A 13755-nucleotide genomic window follows, 5' to 3' on the forward strand; every position below is an offset into this window, starting at 1 on the left:
CCCTTCTCAGACATTCCAGAAGTCAGTTTTACAATTAGATACCTGTTAGTGAAAGGAGGATAATTTTGATGATGATTTTATGGACAAGTATTTTTCTAATCTCAGAAAATTTGCAACTTACTCCTGAAATTTTTTTTCTCATTTATGTACGATATTAACAGATGTGAAGGACTTGCTGTCCCCAAGGCCTGAAGGAAGTGAGCCCTGAGCAGTACAGCTGTGGAGCTGCAAGTTGTCTGGGAGCTTTGCAAGCTGTAAACCCATGGCATATCCTCCACCTTACCCCTTTCAATCCTTTCCCTCCTGACTCATTGAAGGAACCTGTAAGGTGAGCAGGAACTCGTTGAAATTTGAGCACAAAGAGGCAGTTAAGGGACTCAGGAGAGGACACGAGCTTGATCAGTAAAACACCATCATACTGAACTTCTTCCCAGTGCAAATCTCCTGAAGCCAGTGAAGATGCAAAATGGTACCTCCTGATGGCTCCTGCCACCCCTGCATAGGAGAACAGTTCTGAGTTCAGTTTCCATAAGAGAGATTTAGTTTTCTTTTACTTGGATAGTGGTTAAAAATTATATTTGAGTTTTATGTTGCTTCCTGCTGGAAACAACACCTCCCCTGCATGTCCCAGACTGCTGCTGCTGTACAACGGAGAAGCAAAATGCAGGATTTTGTTTTGGCCTGCTTACTGGTTTGGAGGCATTTCATGCCTCACCATTAGCTGATGCTGGGACTCAGAGCTCTCCTGTGTTGTGCACACTATTAACCAGCCAGCAATTTTGAAAATATTTTTATTGCTGCTAATTACCCTTCAGGGAGACTGTAAAACAGAGTTTTTACGGCAATCTCTGAGCTGTTCATGCCTGGAGGAAAAATCTGAGAATGATTAGCCACGTTTGCTAACCAGAGCATCACAGAGATTGTCTCTATGTTCCTGTGCCTGACTTGTGCCAGGCTGCTTGGGAGATGTTTACAGCTCCCCTTCTTACAGCTATTCTGAACAGTGATACTCACTTGGGAGGGGAAAGAGCCATAGTTCATTAAATGTGTTTCTGTTTCTGAAATAAACACTTCATCCAACTTTCAACTTGCAGATGTCCAGTTTAAAATAACTACACCCTAACTGCAATGGCTTGGTCTAAGGCAGCTGAGGGATTTGGGGGGGTGCTGTGGAGAGAGGCTGTCCATGCAGTCCTGAGTCCATCCAGGTTTACTCCTGATGTCTGTGTCCACATGATACCCATGTGAATGCAGGCAAGGAGCTCCTCTGGCTGTCTGGGACACTTCTAGAGCTGTAGCTCTGTCCTGACCTGGGCTGCCCTGCCAGGTCCACATGGAACCAAAAAGCAGCTGTCCCTTTGCTCCTTTACCTCTGACCATATGGGATGCCCCCCTTTCTTTAGTGCCAGCATCAATGCTTGTAATTCCACAGCTGGCATGTGGTAGGAGATGTGTGAAAGGAGAGTGTTCACATGGCTGGGGACTAGGAGAGGCATTAAGATGCCCCCTTTTGTCACCATATAGATTCTATACAGAGAGAGAGAGGTTATAGCAGAAGTGCATCATGAAGTCTCACCATGGTGTGCTCAAGCCACACACCTGGTCCCACATCTGTACAATAGGTGGTGGCACCTGGTTCTCAGGGTCTGTGTGACACTGTGATAAACTGCAGCAAAAAGCCAGCACTGAACACTACTGCAGCAAAGAGAGGGTTTATTTCTGTTCAGGAGCAAGAGAAAAGAAAGAATTACACCCCAAAAAAAGGAAAGAGAAGTGAATAAAGACATTAGCACAATTCCTTCTAGGGGATTGAGAAAAGGAGAGATGGAAAGTGAAGCTACTGAGACAAAATCACATCTCAACAGCCATGCATATCCATGGAGAGCATTACCAGGGCAGGGCTGCCCAGCATTGCTGAAAAATGTCAGTGGGCAGCACGAGGCTGGGGAATATGCCTCATCCATGCCCCGCTGCTACTCCTGCCCCTCTGAGTAAGCTGCCTGCTCCTCACTGCCCTCAGCATCCCTCCAATGCAGATGCAAGTGCAAATAGCTCCCTTCATGCTTCTCCTTGGCCGCCACACAGACAATGAAGACACCAAGTGCTGGTCCCTGCCTCCACCCATGGAAACCTGGATCTGCTTCTGGGCCCAGCTCAGGGAGGTTAAAGGATGGTGAGTCACCATCAAGAGTGGTGTGAATAGCACCTCATTTTGTGGATTTGAACATTGCAGGGCAAATTAAGGATAAAACACTTTCTCTAAGCTTAAAATTACATACTTTTGCAGGACTTGAGTCACACTTGAGCTATTTTAAAACTCTCTTAGAATGCTTAGTTTTATTTTTCAGGAATAATAAGCAAGACAGGACAAATTAAAAGCTGTGGCCCAAGCAGTGCTGAGGGCCTTATGTGAGGGTCAACAGAAGACTACATTGCAGTTTTCCAGTTTGGCTCATCCTCCTGTAGGAGACTTTTGGAAACTATCTTGTACTCAAATGCTCTTTGTGCTCTAGGTTTTCCTTTCACAGCTAGAAAAGCCCAAGATCTGATAGATCCCTGCCAGACTGAACTGCAAAGTGGAGTGGAAAACAGCAATTTTGATTTGAAGTCCCATATATAAAAACCTTTCTATCCCAGGGGATCTTGAACCCAAGCAGCTTTCTCATTTTCAGGAGCCAAAAACTTTTTGCATGAAACCCTTCCTGGAAAGATTTGCATGCTTGCCCTGATGTGATCATGCAAAGAAACTTTGTCAGTAACCACAGAAACTGAAAATCAGAATGTATCTGCTGAGCCTGAGCTCTGTTTCTGTCAGGAAACACCCTCTTTTGTTAGGTCTGGATGCCTGCTCCTTCTTCACCTGTGCCATGCTAAATTGCCATGAGCAGTGATCCACGAGGAAAGAGGTATCCAGCAGCTGCCTGGTTTTTTCATGTCAATTCAGGGCTGGAACCCACCTCACTGGCATGTTACCCAGCCCCCCTGATGTCTTGTTCTTCTTGAGATTTGGGGCAGCAGCCTCTGAGGTCCCGAGCAGTGAGCAGCTGTACTTACAAATGACAAAGTCAAATTTCTGACATCCCTGAAGTGCACGTGGCTATGTGGGTGAGCAGCAATGTTTTCTGTGGGTGCTGCCACTGCTGCCGGCTGGAAACGGGCAGAAGGTGTGGGGCTGGTGGTGTGCCTGCTGCTGGGATGGATACTGGAAGCAGCTGCCAGGAGCCCAGAAGCCGTGTGGAGGGTGAGGCTGGTGCCACAGCAGCACGGGAGGCAGGGCTGGCCACACAGAGACAAAACCAGGGCTAACTGAAGGTCCTGCTGGACACGTGCACACAACACACACGTGTCTCTCCTGCTGCCCATGCCACAAGAAGAGGATGACCACTGGACCTTTCAGGGTGTAGGGTCTCCATGAGACTTTGTGGACCAGAGACAGAAGAGCTGGGGGACAGTTGAGGAAAACACAGCCTGATACCTTTGTCATTTCAACCCATGTTCCTCTGTGCCCTTCCCCCAGAGTGTGAGTCTCATAAATAACCCACTCAGAGGGTTATCGTGCTCTTGACAGCCTCCTAGGCCTTTGTTTTGAAGCCACAAAATGCTTCCAAGCAATTTGAAATGCAAGGAAAGCAGGTATCTGCTGCTAGCACTTGCCTTTTCTTGACAAGCTTTCTCAGCACACAGAGGTAACATGAATTGTGAAGCTGCTGAAGGCGGGACCTTCCTCTGTTCACATGCATTTTTCTGGACTCTGTAGGGAACAATGACAGAGATGTTAAAAGAAATTAATTTAAAAGATCGCCAGGAGGCAAAACAAGCCTCTCTCATGACAAGTCTCAACTGCGATTATTGATTTATCATTTGTGCACTACACACCTTGACATTTCAAAGGCCAGGACATTTTTTGCAGCAATGCCAAAACATGAGCAAATAAATTAAATATCCACAAGCAGAAGTACTATAGGGAGGTTCAGTCTCAGGAACAGCTCTACTTTTGGGTTCTGCCCAGTGTGGGCCACCGGCCCAGGCTGCCCTATGGGATAACCTCACTCACATAAAATGATGAATTGCGACAGGGCCATTCCAAGGAAGCTACATGCTTGCTAGGAGCCTTTGTGAAAGTGGAATCCTACTGAATCATCCCACTGAGGTTTTTGGATCATGCCCATCAACATCCGAGGCTGAAGGAGCGTAGATGAGATAATTTTTAGCAAGAGCATAGGAGAGGAGTAAATGTCTGCATTGCATTTTCTATGACAATTTTCTGTATAGAAGTTGGAAGTCCTAGGCACGAGCACACCCAAGCCATTATGTTTTTTTCTGGAAAACAGCAAAGATGAGAAAAACACCAAACTATTCACAAATAGCCAGCTGGGTACCTTCCCTATGAGCAGCTTCTTTCCCATGTTAGTCCCACTTTGATATCAGCTATTGGGGTGGGATGGTTATACACAAATCTCTGCTTTCCATGTTCATTGAGTAGACAAGGTCCAGGCTGGTGGAGTCCTTAACAGTGAGAGTTGAATGGTGGTTTGTGATCCATCTTGCCACGCTCACAGCATGAAGATGAAAGCTGAAATCCTGACTTTAGACAATAATTCACAACAGTCTTCAAAATCAGACAGAGTTGCCTTAGACTTCAACAAGGGCAGGATCAGTCTCAGAGGACAGCACAGCTTGCTTCGGCCAAAGGCTTACGGTATTTAATCCCACGCTTTCCAGAGGAAAAGCCACATAAGCCCTCACTTACATCACCAGGTCTTAGTGCTCTGAGGCTGCTTCAAGAAAACATCTGCTGAAGAAAGCATGGGACAAAGTGGGCCTGATTTACGTACTGAGGCCACTCATGAGTTTCAGGTGCCCACTAAAGCCACTGTCTAGCAGTAAGTGCCAAAGTGTCCCACACAGCTGAAGGTGATTTTGCAGGTGGGTCCACACAGAGCACCTGCCAGACAAGGAGCATGAGTGTGTGAAGTGAGGCCATGGGTGTCAGCCCTACCCTGCAGCTGTCGTGATGGCTGAGCAGCATCTGGGCCTGGGCCTTCCCCTGCTCCTAAATAATCTCCTTTGGGATGAAACAGTAGGGAGGCAGCAGCTGAGAGGTGTTTCTCCTGGTGGGTTCCTGTTTCAGCATCGAGGCAGGCAGTTAGAGGAGGCAGTGAAAGTATTTGGATTCCCAAGCCCTTTTGGGGTGAAATTCTGGCCATAGCGAAGCCGGTGGGAATGCCACCACTGCCTTCCACCAAACCATGATTTCACCCCATAGGTATTAGTTTTTCCTCTCCTCCCAAGACCAGTGCAAATATTAGGAAACCACATTTATCAAGGTGTTACAAATAAATACTTGTTGTCACAAACCTGCTTTCTTTGTCAAGAGGGGCCCAATGAGCCTAAGAGAACAGGCTGAAGAACAGCAAGGATACAATGCAACCAAGCACAAATAACACAAGAAAAGACTAAAAAAAGCAGATTCAGTCCTTAGGAGGAAATAACATTGTGTTCTGCAAAAATAATCAGCTGACACATGCAGCATAAAGCACTCTATGAACTTTGTTTTCCTACAGTTATAAGCAGTGTCTTCCTGCGGTACCCTGCACACTGCCTTTGCTCTCTGCTCAAGAAGCAGGCAAAGCAGATGAGATGGTTCATGACCAGCATGACAGAGAGAAAAGCCTTTCCTGACAAAAGAGCATTATTTTGCTGAACTAAGTCTAAACACAAACCAAGCCTGAGGTGAAGAAAGGAGTGAAATGGTGGTTTGAGGAACGGGACCAGTGGGATAGAGATGCTTCTCTTACCTTTGGGCTTTCTCCAGCTTAGATCAGAACATGCATCAGGTCCAGCTTTCATGTCAGGAGAACACTTATATTGACTAAAACTTCTGGTTTTTATATCCATGTGGCACCAATTCACCTGGTCATTGAAGGGGATTAAGTGATGGTGTTACATACATGACACACATGGTCACAAAGCACTTTCTACAGGTGACTCTCTCAGGCTGATCCCTTGAGTTTTATCTGATAATTAACTAAGTGTTTTAAGGCAGGATGGTTATGACTGTTTGGCACTAAGCTGCTCACTTAACATGGCTGCTTTCTAATAGCATCTCATTCTAACCTGGAGTGCTGCCTGCTTCTGTTGGACATGATAAAAAAAAAAAGATGCTGTAGCAAGTATAAATGAAACCAAAAAGGGAAACAAAACTGATGATAACATCAAAAATATGGATTTGAAAGGACACTTCCTAAGAGACACTTTTTTATTGTAGCACAGAGGAAATTACCTATGTCGCATATTTTTTTAGAAAGAGTTCATACTGACAAATGGGTTCAAAGTCTGCCAAATGACCCAAAACCCGCGAGAACGTAGGGGAACACAGTCCATAGCAGCTGCCAACCCACAGGTATGGAAGGAATTTGGCTCAGTGTTGCATCTGGTAAAAAGACCTGATGACCAAAATTTTTCTCAGGAGAGAAATTCCTCCTGGTAAAATCTGCTGAGGATTAATGGCTTCCTTCAAGGCAACTGCTGAAGATACAAATGCATTTACACACTGCAGTCAAACATGACCTTCTCATTTTCACAGTTGTTCCTTTCATAGTTGTTGTGCATATGAGAACATGCAGGTATGCTGAGGGCTCCCACCTGACCATCCCTGATGACCTTGCACAGACAAAAGCTCAGCACTGACCCTCTGGCAGGGCTGCAGCTTCCTGCAGTGACCCTGAAGGAAACCAGCTCAGAGAGTCAATGGCATGTGGGTAATGTGGAGTCTTTGCTCCTGTCACCACGAACTTTCCATCCAGAGGGGAGCTCTTCTGTGTGGAATGGATTAGGCTCTTGGAACTGGTCTGAACCTGCATTTTCCATGGAGATATTATCCCTGCTTGGAATTAATGTCACAGTTTGGTGATGGGAGAGCAGCGTTTCAGAGAGTTAGGCTGTGAAATTTTAGGCTCTGTTTTTTAATATCTGCAATGAACAGGAGACATGAGCTGTGAGCTGGGGAAACATCTCCAACACTGTCAGACATGTGAAGTGCAGTGGCCAGGGTAAGAAAGTCTCACTGCAGCATGTCACATCTGATGCTGGCAGGAGCAAGCCTTGACCACAGCTCTTGTGCTGCTCTTGCAGAGCAAGCTGGAGGTCCTCAGAGGGGTTTTCCTCATGCAAGATTGCAGGGGGCAGCTCCCTAGACAGTTGTCCTACTGTCAGCTGCTTAGAAAGGAAGTTTTACTGATATAAAAGCTCTAAGAAGAAATGTAGGACTGTCACCTACTGATTCTTATCCAAAACAGCAAAATCCTGCTGGTCTAGCACAATATAGCATCACATCTTGTGACTGTGGGAAAACATGCCCACAGCATCATGGGCTGAGCAAGTGGGATCCCTTGAGGGCTGTCCCAGGGCAGCATCAGACACAAACACATCACAGCAGAGAGAAGGGAATATAATGTGAGCAATCTATAATCTCTGGGGGCTGAATCATGCAGCCCCTAACCTAGGACTCCAGCCTTTTCTGATTTCCAAAGGAAGTCAGGAGAAATATTTTAAACTTTTTTTTTTTTGAGGTTGTTGGTGCATATTGAAACTGGAACATTCTTGAAAAATGGGATTTCTAGCTCACACTGGTGAAAAGCCCTGACTCTGCAGCACTGCAGCCTAGGTCACACTGTGCTGTAGGTTCTTTCTGGAGGGTGATGGTCCTCAGAGGATGAGTGCTTAAAAAGGGTTCCTGAAAGACACTAAGAAAAGACAGGCTATTGTTCATGGAAGTAAATAAATGCAGGGAATCTACTCTGACAAGACAATTGTTTAGAAGTCAGACAACACAAAACCATATGCATTTGTTTGTCTGTTTGTATTTCTGGCTGCTTATCCTGTGTGGTTTGTCCTGTGGGCTTCAATTTTTTTTTTTTTTTTTTTTGCATGGATTACTACATCTTGCTTGTTTTGACTGTCAGCTGGAATAGGTAGCCACTGGCAAACAGTGGGATAGAGAGTGCTATTTGCAAATCCAAACAACTGGCTTTCACACAGAGACATGATAAATGCTCTCTGTGTGCATTCTTCAAATCTTCTCCAAATCAGAGGTCCCTCGAGACCCAGATTTATGACAAAGTGCAGTGATACTGGAGAAACAGTCTGGCAGCCCTATACTCACTTCTGTGATTAATCAGCTTTAGTATTCCTTGTTGTCCCTATTGTTTCATCAGCTATAAGCACATAAGAGCAGATAAATTGGAGAAAATGAGAAAGGCCTGCTCTCAACTGTAATATTTTGAGTATTTTCTAATACCAAGAACAACTGGATCATATTTTGCAATCTGAACTTTAATATTTTATTTTCTTAAGCTGAGGCTGCCAGAATTTTGCACTTATGCAAAAGCAGTACAATTACTGTGTCTCTCTGCATCAGCACCACAGAAAAGAAGTCAAGCTAACATTAAACCCATCCAAAGACTGAAACTTTCTACACCACACGTCAGTCAAGAGCTCCCACAGGAGCAATACCAAGCCTCTTCCACGGGGTTTTCTAGTGACAAGCTTGCTAGTTTAAATTTATATTTCTCAATGTTTTCTGAATGAAAAATGTGCCAAAAAAGTACTTTGGCTGAGCTCCTCCATCCCAGTGGCTGAGTGAATGTGCAGAGCCAGCACCTCTCCTGCCAGGCAGCAGCTTGGTGCCTCTCACATGAGCTCAGGGGATTCTTGGAAACTCTGTGTCCCCACAGCCAGGAAGCAGACCTTGCTGGGACATTGTGTAAATCTTCCTGTAACTCACTGAATGCTTCTTCAAGGTCCTAAAGCAGAGGGGAGGAGCCTTCCTCAGCTGTGTAAGCATTCATTCATGTTCAGCTGAGGGGTAGGTATCCTTCCTTAGCCCTCACACATCCTCCCTTGCAGTGATACTCCTCCAGCAGACGCCAGCTTGGGGAAAACATCTCCAGGGCTGAGTGCTGCTTTCAGGATGCACCATGAAACTCTGGTCAAACAAAAATATTCAGTTACCAATTACCAAAAGCAATGAAATTCAGCCAGGTTGGAGCCTTGTCTGCAGACCGATTCCCATCCATACAATCTCCTGCCCTGAGTCTCTGCTGGGAGGGAAGCTCAGGAAGATAGTGCCAGTGAAAGGTGGGAAGTATTGTGTGTTTTTCACATAAGTCTGAACACTGACCAATATTAAAATCAGAGTCCATCTGAGGACAGATCTCCAGCTCAGCTCCAAGGATGGTGGCACTGCCGACACAAAGTTGTGGCTCCCTCATGCAGCTCCTGTATGCTGGTAAACAAAACCTCATGCAAAATAAAGAGCTGCAAACACTTTGTTATGGAAGCTTGGCTCTGCCCCTGGGTAGGATTGCACCCCAGGTCAGTTCAGCTAACAAGGTGTGTGTACCACATTTCCACAGGAAAGCAGCAGGAAGACACCACTTACAGTGGTCCCAACACAAATTTCCCCAAAGGGTGACTGTTTTTCTCTTGCAAACACCAGATGTGTCTTTGTCACTGGGGCCCTAAAATCTTGCATCTTATCAAGTCCAATATGGTGTTCATGAGGATCATTTTGCAATATACCTCTAACTTTTTTCAGAACCACTGAAGGAGCTTTTGGCAGAGCTAATTTCTGGTGCACAAACTGGACAACTATTACTCTGTGTGGTACCCCACAGAGAAGCTTTCTTGGCCCAGTGGCTGATTTGATGAAGGAGAGTGGTGCTGCTGCTCCCAGAGGAGCTGTGGGCCTGGCCTCAGTCGATGCAGAACCACATCAAGCTGAGCTCTGCAGGCCTTGCTCTCCATCTGATGGAGGCTTTGAATCTTCCTGCAGGAACTGGATTAAGCTCATAAGAGCTCTGCCTGTGGGGACTCACTGCCTCCCACCTTTGGTGTTTGGCTGTGGAGCAGCTGCTGGGGCTGCACTCTGAGGCCTCAGGGTGCTTCTGACCCTGTGCACCAAAAGGAGACAGCAAAACACAAACATGTCTTTGGGTCCAAGAGGTGCCACCTGTGGTTCAGAGGAGACCCAGGGTGGGAGTGATATAGCATGAAAGGAATCAGTGTGGCTTAAATCTGCCTAGCATGGCCAGGTAACAGCCAGGGGCCTCATGATGGGTCCCCAGTTCTCTTTTATTTAGCAGCATAGAAATACTCTGTGTCAGGGCTGGAAACAAGGGGTGAAAGGGAATGAGGGGTTCCCATGCCAGACCAATTTTCCAAATCATGAGTCACTTCTAGTATGCTTTGGTGCTTGATCTTTTTCCAGCTAGTATTGAAAAGAAGACAGTTGGCAACCAAAGGGGGAAAGAACAAAAACCCAAAAGAATCAGGCTTCCATTGGCAACCTTTTTAGAGGCCTTGAGCAGTTTCTTTTTGGCTTGTTCCTAACTTTGTCTTTCCCAAGGTAGGGTATGGTGTCTGTAAGGGCCAGCTGCAAGGTCAGCCAGCTGTGGTGGCTGCACCACTGTGGCCTCCTCTGCAGGGAGCTGGGCAACAGAGCCCAGAAGGTGCCTCTGTGCCAAAGAGCTCCCTGTCTGACATGGGTACAACACTGCTAGGTAACAGGAGAAGGACAGATCATATGTATTCAACAGAAGTACTCTGTGAACCTTGCAACTTTTAAGTCTGCACTCTGTCTCCACCAAAAAAAAAATCCCCATGTATGCAGCTGGAGATTTGGATATACTTGGAACATTTGTCCAGCAGTAAGAGACTCCAGTGGCAAGTTTGTCACTTACAGAATAAATCAAAAATTTAAAAATAAATACAGGGCTGAAGTAGTTTTCTCTCTGGCCATGAGGTAGCACCATTGAGCTATTCACAGCTAACCTGCCTCAATTTTACAGGCAGTGTTTCTGCAGACACAAGTTGCCTGTCATTTTACATTGACCATCTCAAGAGATTAGGTTTACCACTGTGCTAATTTAGTGAGGAGTCAGGCCATGCCAACCTCTCCTGGCCATTTCCCCCCTATGTGACCTTTCTAACTCCTTGCATGAAAATCAGCATTTTATTGACCATGCTCATATCACATCCTTTACCAAGATGTCCCTGGTGAGTGCTGGTGAATGCAGACTCTGCCAGGCTCTCTGCTGACCAGGGCTGTCCTCAGCCAGCCCCACCACACAGCTCCCCAGGGATGAGCAGAGAGGGCAGGACAGGCTCACACTGCAAACTGCAAAGTAGGAGATCCAAAAAATATTTACAGGTTTGAATGGGGAACTCAATTTGAGCTCCTAATGGTGTTTTTTGTAAGTATATTAAAAGATAGATAGAAACAGACAAGTCAAATCTATTCTTGGACACCTATATTTGATTCTATTACCCACCTCTTGAAGACATTGAAGAATTGGAGAAGAGTGCATTTTGCTGCCAGACATTGTCTGCAAAACATCAGATCATGGCCTACAGGACACCCACTTTCCTCCCAGGCAGCTCTCTGCATTGTTTTTGTGTACCTTTGCCAAGAAAATTCAGAACAAAGTGAAAAAATCCAATTTGCAGGAATGCTTTGCTGGCCCCCTGCAAGCCCATTGCTCTGGACAACATACTTCCTACATCAAAAATTATCTCAGGGAAAAGAATAGAAAAAGAAAGATTATCTTATGAAAAGCTATTTCCATCTGCAGCTTCACGGTTGATGGGATCCACCCAATGGCAATCAAGGAAACACTAACCTTAGCTTTTCAAGGAGGCTGCATGAACATCAGATTAAATTCTTCAGCTCCAAATGGCATTTACGTCAGAAAAAGGGAATTATGCTTTCCAGAGCTTCTAGGGACACAGATTGTGCTGACATCCAATGACACTTATTTCCCTGTGCAACATTGCCAGGGGCAAATACAAGAATTGCCCAATATTTACAAACCTTTTTTTTTTTCAGTGATTGATTTGGTTGCAGCAAGAGAAAGTATTGTGCTTTTGAGGAACACATCAGGACTTTCCATGACAATGGAAAGTTGCTGGTGGATGTACGCTGGTAATGTGGGAGAAAACATGTCAGCCCCATTGATGGAGGCAGGGCCCAGATGGGAAAACATTACAAGAGAAACATGGAGCAAGTGGGAGATTTTACCCAGCCTACCCACTATGCTGCAGCAAACCTTGTGCTTTGTGAGATGGAAAATGATCTGTAGTTCCAACAAACACCACAGGGCTGCTGACGTGGAGGCAAATCTGACAGGAAGGAAAACGATAGTGACCTTGGAATAAATTCTGGATGCCTCAGTCTGAGCTGGAGCAGCTGTGCTGCAGACAGCCCAGCACCACGGAGGACGAAGTGGCCTCCCTCAGGGATCAGCACTGCTCAGCCTCTTCAGCCCTCTGGCAGCCTGGCTGCATGCAGGTTTGCTGGGAGGTTTTGGAGGAAGGCAGATTTCTCATTTCTTTCATAACTCTAATAGTCAACAGACACAGTGTCTTCTGACCCCCCTCACTGGAGGGCCAGCTGACAGACAGCTCCCACTTTAGTTTCTGCAAATCCTCTGAATATCTTGGAGAGAAGCATTTCTCTGGGTGAGATACTGCCACAGCTCCAGTGGTGCTGCTTCTTGGTCCCAAACACAGACAGTGGTGACAGCAAGTGAGGATTACTGGGTGACAGGGGCTCCTCAACACCCCAGGCATGCACTTCTCCTGCATCTGAACCTACTGAATTTGGGTTAACAGGGGTGGCAATGGAGTATGACTATTTCTGCACCTTCTACCTCAGAGATGTACAGATGCAAGCTCACATTGTCCAGAGGGTTTGTAGGGCCAGGGGCTCCAGCAAAAGGTGGAGTAGGCAACACAGAAGTTTGGGAACTGCTGTTCTGTGGTTAGCAGGGCTTTGAGGTGCTTTCTGGTTTGTTTGAGGGGGTTTTTTTGTTTGGTTGTTTTTTTAATTTTTGGTTCTGTTTTTTGTGGTTTTTTTTTGTTTTTTTTTTTTAGATTAGGAGGCCAGCTCATAGTTTTGGTAGGATTTGAAAGGATCTAAGACTGCACAGGCCTTCCACTCATCATGGAAATCTGAGCAGGATGCTCAGCTCCTCTGTTTCAAGGGAACTGAACAATGAGCAGCTCCTGTGACTTACCTCACCAGACTCCAGAGTTTATCAGGGGCCCTTGAAGTCATGTCCCCTGGACTTGCTTCAGAGACTGTTTCTTGGGGTCAGGAGCTGTACAGGCAGTGACAGACCATTTCTGCTTCTCCTGTATCACAGCAGAAACACATCATGCTCAGGAGTGAGTGCTTGGCATCTGCTCAGGGCACAACCAGGAAAACACCACCAGGAGCCCCCGGGGATTCTGTGATGTGGAGTCTGTTGTATGCAGTGAAGAGGATGCACCACAATCCCTTTGTGCCTCCAAGAGCCTTCGGTCCAGAGAATGGCTTAGGGGAGAGCACACAGTGGGATGCTGGAGGTATTACTCCGGGTGAAGCATAATCCACCAAGGCCTCACAACTGAATCCAAATCTTGTTTTGTTTGCTGATAATTCAAACCCCTGAGCTTTTAAAACCCATTTAACAAGAGGCAGTGTTTGTGACTTGGGCTGATACAAGTGTTTCATACATTCACTGTACCAAAAACATCTCCCAGAGCAATTTTCAGATCTCTACTGAGTGAAACAAGGGAATTCCTCTGTTAGTGAGTGCTAGGCTGCCAGACAGCCCAGCTATGATAGAGCAGACTAAAGTACATCTGCATAATGAGTTTTTGGCTGTGTGGCTCTCACCACACCAGGAAGAGATGGTTTACCTAGACCATTAT

This window comes from Passer domesticus, chromosome 2 (genome assembly GCF_036417665.1).
Source record: "Passer domesticus isolate bPasDom1 chromosome 2, bPasDom1.hap1, whole genome shotgun sequence".
NCBI classification, from domain to species: domain Eukaryota; kingdom Metazoa; phylum Chordata; class Aves; order Passeriformes; family Passeridae; genus Passer; species Passer domesticus.